Raw genomic sequence first — 6,000 nt, forward strand, 5'->3', positions numbered from 1 at the left:
ATGAATAAATCGACTTGTTCGAGAAACTCACCACCGCTGTGCGAGAGATTTTGTTCATGCGCTGTCCCGGTCAGAGCCGCAATTCAGAGGGCGACTTTGCCCCACATGAAATCCAGATTCAGCACACAACAGGAAGGACGTGTTTGTACTAGGGAGGGTTCAGAGGAGATCGACGGGGGGGTTGCCTGGGGTAGAGCGTTTCATTTATCGGGATCCACAGTACCACAGCGAGTCGGGACGCCGCCTCACAGTCCCACTGATCCGAGTTCACTTCCTGACCTCCGGCGCTGTCCGTGTGCGGACTCTGCAGGGTCTCCCTGCCACGGGGTGGGGCTTTCCTGTGGTAAGTGTCTGGGACGCGCTGCCAGGGCAGGTGATGGGAAAACCAATGGCACCTTTTCAAGGGCACTTGGACAGACACGTGAACAGCAGGTGAATGGAGGGGTATCGGCCACGTGCCGGCAGACGTGCGGTTTAAATCGGCATCACAGTCGGCACACACCTGGTGGGCCGAAGGGCCTGTTCCTGCGCTGTACTGTTCAGTGTTCTGTGTTCTAACCCAAAGAAATGTGTGATTGGTAGGTTAATTGACTGCTGTAAATTAACTTCAGTGTGTAGGTGCGTGTGTGTGTGTGTGTGTCTGTCTGTCTGTCTGTACGTGTGTATGTGCCTTTGTGTGTCTGTGTCTGTGACTGTGTATGTGAGTGTCTGTGTGTCTGGCTGTTTGTGTTTGTGTCTGTGTGTGTGCACTTGTCTGTCTGTATGTGTGGCTGTGCCTGTGTGTGTCCGTGTGTGTGTACATGTCTGTGTGTGTCTGTGTCTCTGTGTGTGTCTGTGTGTGTGACTGTGTGTGTACGTGTGACTGCGTCTGTGTGGGTGTTTCTGTGTCTCTGTGTGTGTACGTGTGTGTGTCTCTGTGTTTGTTCGTGTGACTGTGTCTGTGTGATTGTGTCTGTGTGTGTGTACGTGTGTGTGTCTCTGCGTTTGTTCGTGTGTGTGTGTGAGTATGTGTGTGTGTAAGTGTATGTGTGTGTCTGTGTCTCTGGGTGTGTGTCTGTGTCGGTATGTCTGTCTGTATGTATGTACGTGTGTTTATCTCTGTGTTTCTTCGTGTGTGTGTCGGTGTGTGCGTGTGTGTCTCTGTGCATGTGTGCGTTTATGCGTGTGTCTGTGTGCTTGTGTGTACATTTGTGTGTCTCTGTGTTTGTGTGTGTGTGTGTCTGTGAGTGTGTACGTGTGGGTGTATGTGTCTGTGAGTGTGTAGGGGGTGCTTTGAAGACAACGCAGGGTGAGTGGAACTGGGTGTTTGATGATCAGTGTGGATTCAATGGGTCGAAGGGCCTGTTTCTGCCGCGTGTGTCTCTATTGCTGGATGGGATGCGTCTGTTTTCCCTGCAGCGGAGGAAGCTGGGGGCTCATGTGACAGCGGAGTGTAAATATTTGGAAACATCCTCATGGTGGACCAGAGGCCATCGGTTTCAGGTGAGGGGATAGAGGTTTGGAGTATCCGGGGAAGATTTACTTTCACCCAGAGGGCGGCAGAAATCTGGAACGCCCCTGTCGAGGTGATGGGGGCAGACAGTGAAGTCGTATTTAAGTCGTATCTGGACGAGCGCTTGAATTGGCAAGACAGAGTAGGCTACGGACCAAGTGCTTGTAAATCGGGTTAGTGCAGATGGGTACTCGAAGGTCATCATGGATAGAGTGGGCCGAAGGGCCGTCCTCTGTGTCGTAAGAGTCATACAGCACCGAAACAGGCCCTTCTAACTGCTGTGTGTGTGTGTGTGTGTGTGTGTGTGTGTGTGTGTGTGTGTGTGTGTGTGTGTGTGTGTGTGTACATTTGTGTTAGTCTCTGTGTTTGCGTGTGTGTATCTCTAAGTGTGTAAGTGTGTGTGTCTGTGAGTGGGTAGGGATGGTTTGACGAGAATGCAGTGTGAGTGGAACTGGGTGTTTGACGACCAAGATGCCCGTCCAAGCTCGTCCGATTTCCCGCATTTGGCCCACGCCCCTCTAAACCTTTCCTATCCAGGTACCTGTCCCAATGCCTTTTAACTGTACCCGCCTCAACCCCAGCTCGTTCCACGCACCGACCACCCTCCGATGTGAAAAACTTACCCCTCAGGTCCCCTTTTCAATCTTTCCCCTCTCACCAACCTGTGGCCTCTAGTTTTTGATTCCCTTTCTCTGGGAAAAAGAAGTCACCCTATCTATGCGTCTCACGACTTTGCACACTTGTGTCAGATCGCCCCTCAGTCTCCTACGCCTCAAGGGATAAAGTCCTCGCTTGCCCGTCCTCTCCTTACGCCCTATGTCTTCTGGCCCGTGCATCCTGCTTATTTTAGGTTGCGCGTTTCCCAGGCAGAAATGACAAACACATTTATCGACCTTTGATCCTTTTTTTCCCATATCCCTCCGAGCCCCGGCCCCTTCATGTACCTTTCCAAGTGCTTCTTAAATGATACTATTGGACCTACCCCAACCACTTCCTCTGGTAGCTCGTTCCATATACTCATTCCAAATAGTTTTGGACTCCTCTACCCTGGGGAAAGACTGTTGCCACCCACCTCTCATAATGTTAAACGCTTCATTAAGGTCGCTCCTACTTTCCATGGAATAAAAGACCTAGCCTAACCAACCTCTCCCTATAACTCAGGCCCTCGAGTCCTGGCAACATCCTCGTAAATCATCTCTGCCCTCGTTACAGATTAACCACGTCCTTCGTACAACAGGGTGAGCAAAACTGCACGCAGTGCTCCACAAGTGTGACCCCACCAACGACTTATTCAACTGCAACAAATTTCCCAGCTCTTATACTCAGTGCCTTGGTCCAAGTAGTGCCCTGTTTCTTCCAACCGGAACTGGACACTAAGGAGCTGAACGCACTGCCGGCGGAGGTTGTGGGGGCAGATACATTAGGGACATTTAAGAGACTTAGACACATGAATGATAGAGAAATAGAGGGGTATGTGGGAGAGAAGGGTTAGATAGATCTTAGAGCAGGTGGCGGGGGCAGATGCATGAGGGACATTTAAGAGGCTCTTAGATAGACACATGATAGGAAAATGTAGGGTGATATGGGAGGGAAAGGTTGGGTAGATCTCAGAGCAGGTTGTGGGGGCAGATACGTTAGGGATGTTTAAGAGACTCTTAGATAGACGCATGAATGATAGAGAAATGGAGGGCTATGTGGGAGGGAAGGGTTAGATAGATCTTAGAGCAGGATAAAATGTCAGCACAACATTGTGGACCGAAGGGCCTGCACTGTGCTGGAATGTTCTATGGGCCCCTTATCTTAGGAAGGATGTGCTGATGTTGGAGAGAGTTCAGAGGAGATTTGCGAGATGATTCCCGGAATGAAAGGCTTACATATGATGAGTGTTTGTCGGCTATTGGACTGTACTCAATGGAGTTCAGAAGAATGAGAGGGGACCTCATAGAGACATATAAAATGTTGAAAGGACTGGACAGAGTAGATGTGGTTAAGCTGTTTCCCTTGGTGGGTGAGTCCAGGACTAGAGGACACAGTCTTAGAATTAGAGGGTACGGGCTTAAAACTGAAATGAGGAGAAATTTCTTTAGCCAGAGGGTCGTGGATTTGTGGAATTCGTTGCCACGTACAGCTGTGGAGGCCCGATCATTGGAGGCGTTTAAGGGGGAGATTGATAGGTATCTAATTAGTCAAGGTATCAAGGGATATGGGGATAAGGCCGGAAATTGGGGCTGGATAGGAACAGTTTTAGTTTAACATAATGGAGCAGACTCGATGGGCCGAATGGCCTACTTCTGCTCCCTTGTCTTGGGATCTTGTGGTCTTGGGATCTTGTTCTATGTTCTATAAAGTAGAGACGGTAGTGCGCCTGCTTAGTGCTGGTGGCTGGTCCAAGGGGTCCTGAGCGTAAGTTCCCAGGCTCCCTATCGCTCGTCCCTCATGAGGGCCCATCGGATGGCGTAGGGACACGGAAGAGGAGCCAGAGAGAGACGCAAGAAAAGCTTCAGCCCGGAGCACAACTGTAATAAAAAAAAAGAAAGAGCGGCCGCTGGAGGAACTCAGCGGGTCGAGCAGCATCTGTGGGGGCGGAGGGATGGTCAACGTTTCGGGTCGAGACCCTGCCTGCATCAGGAGCGAGAGGGGTTCCGGACTTCCCACTGACGCTCCCTGACCCGCTGAGACATTTTCTCCACGTTTGAAGTATCGGTTTATATTTACTTTAGCACAGGATGCATGGCGGTCGAGCATGGAAGCGGCGGGCCGAATGGCCTGTTTCGCTGCAGTACAGATCACGGAGTTATACAGTAGGGAAGTAGGACCTTTCGGCCCAATTCCTCCATGCAGACCAACATCAATTTCTAAACTCGTCTCATTTCTTTGCGTTAGCCCCGTAAACGTTTGTTGACTCGTCTACCTGCCCAAATGTCTTTCATTCAATGTAATTCATCCATTCATCGAAAGGGTGCAGAGGAGATTTACAAGGATGCTGCCTGGATTAGGGAGCATGCCTTATGAGAGCAGGTTGAGGGAACTCGGCCTTGGAGAGACGGAGGATGAGGGGGGACCTGATAGAGGTGGATAAGATGATGAGGGGCATTGATCGGGTGGATAGTCAGAGGCTTTTCCCCAGGGCTGAAATGTTGGCCACAAGAGGACACAGGGTTAAGGTGCTGGGGAGTAGGTACAGAGGAGATGTCAGGGGTAAGTTTTTTACTCAGAGAGTGGTGAGTGTGGGGAATGGGCTGCCGGCAACGGTGGTGGAGGCGGATACGGTAGGGTCTTTTAAGAGACTGTTGGATCGGTACACGGAGCTGAGGGCTATGGGTCAGCCTAGTAATCTCTAGGGTAGGGACATTTTCGGCACAGCTTTGTGGGCCGAAGGGCCTGAACTGTGCTGTAGGTTTTCTATGTCTCTATGTTCTCCCCGCCTCTCCCACTTGCTCCAGCAGCTCGTTCCACACACCCACCGGCCTCTTGTGTGGGTAAAACTTGCCCCTCGGGTCCCCTTTAAACCTTACCCCCTCTCTCACCTTAATCCTGCGCCCTTCTCGCCCTACCCAGGTGGGGGGGGGGGCTCCGGGGGAAGACAGCGACCACCCCTGGTGGTCTTATAAAACCTCTGTAAGGTCGCCCTGTCGGCCTGCTACCCTCCAGGGGGATGCCTGCCGATCCAGCCTCTCCTCACACCTCAAGCCCTCCGGTCCGGGCAACATCCTCGCGAATCCCTACCTGCGGCCGCTCTCGCCGAATCGCCTCTTCCCATCAAGGCGTTGAATCGCCGCTGCCGTCTCCCGAGGCGCCGGGACCCTTTCCCCCGAAGCCCCGCAAGGTCCCGTCAACGTTCAGGGCTTTCCTCGCACCGCTCCGCTCTCCTTCCCCTCCACATTGCCTCCTCCTCCCCCGCACATCCCTCCCTCTCCCCTCTCCACGCCCTTCCACTGTGACTTGGTCGCTTTCCAGCGTCTCTTGAGCGCGTTGGTTGACCAGAGGGGGAAGTGGGGGGGGGGGGGGGGTTGCGTTTGCAGAAGGCGACGGGCCGAACGGACAGCGGGAGCAGAGGAGGGGGGCAGGAGGGGTCTCGTCTCCCCGATTCGGCTGCTTCTTCGGGCCCCCAAGCAACACCACCCCCCCCCACCCCTCCCAATCTACTCTCCGTCCCTTTTTCTGAGGTCGCTCCAAACGCCTTTGTTGTGTGGAACCGGTCAGCGAGGTTCCCAGACAACTGGGGCTTGTCAGCGATGGTGTCAGCCGGCGCGCTGCCTCGGGAGGGTGGGGGGTGGGGGGGGGGGGAGACACAGAGAGCCAGGGAAGGGATGATAGTCGTGGGGAGGGGGATGAGCAGAATTAGGAGACAGGGAGGTGCTGGGATCTCGGTTTCCCCACTCCCACCCACCCCCCCCCCCCGCCCCCCACAGTCCTCCCGGAGCCATGGAAGGGGAGCTGGGCTACTCGCCCTCCCCCTGGGCTCTCCCTCCACCGGCTGCCGTGCTTCAACCTGCGGCTGCTGCGGG

Source organism: Pristis pectinata, chromosome 41 (genome assembly GCF_009764475.1).
Source record: "Pristis pectinata isolate sPriPec2 chromosome 41, sPriPec2.1.pri, whole genome shotgun sequence".
NCBI lineage: Eukaryota > Metazoa > Chordata > Chondrichthyes > Rhinopristiformes > Pristidae > Pristis > Pristis pectinata.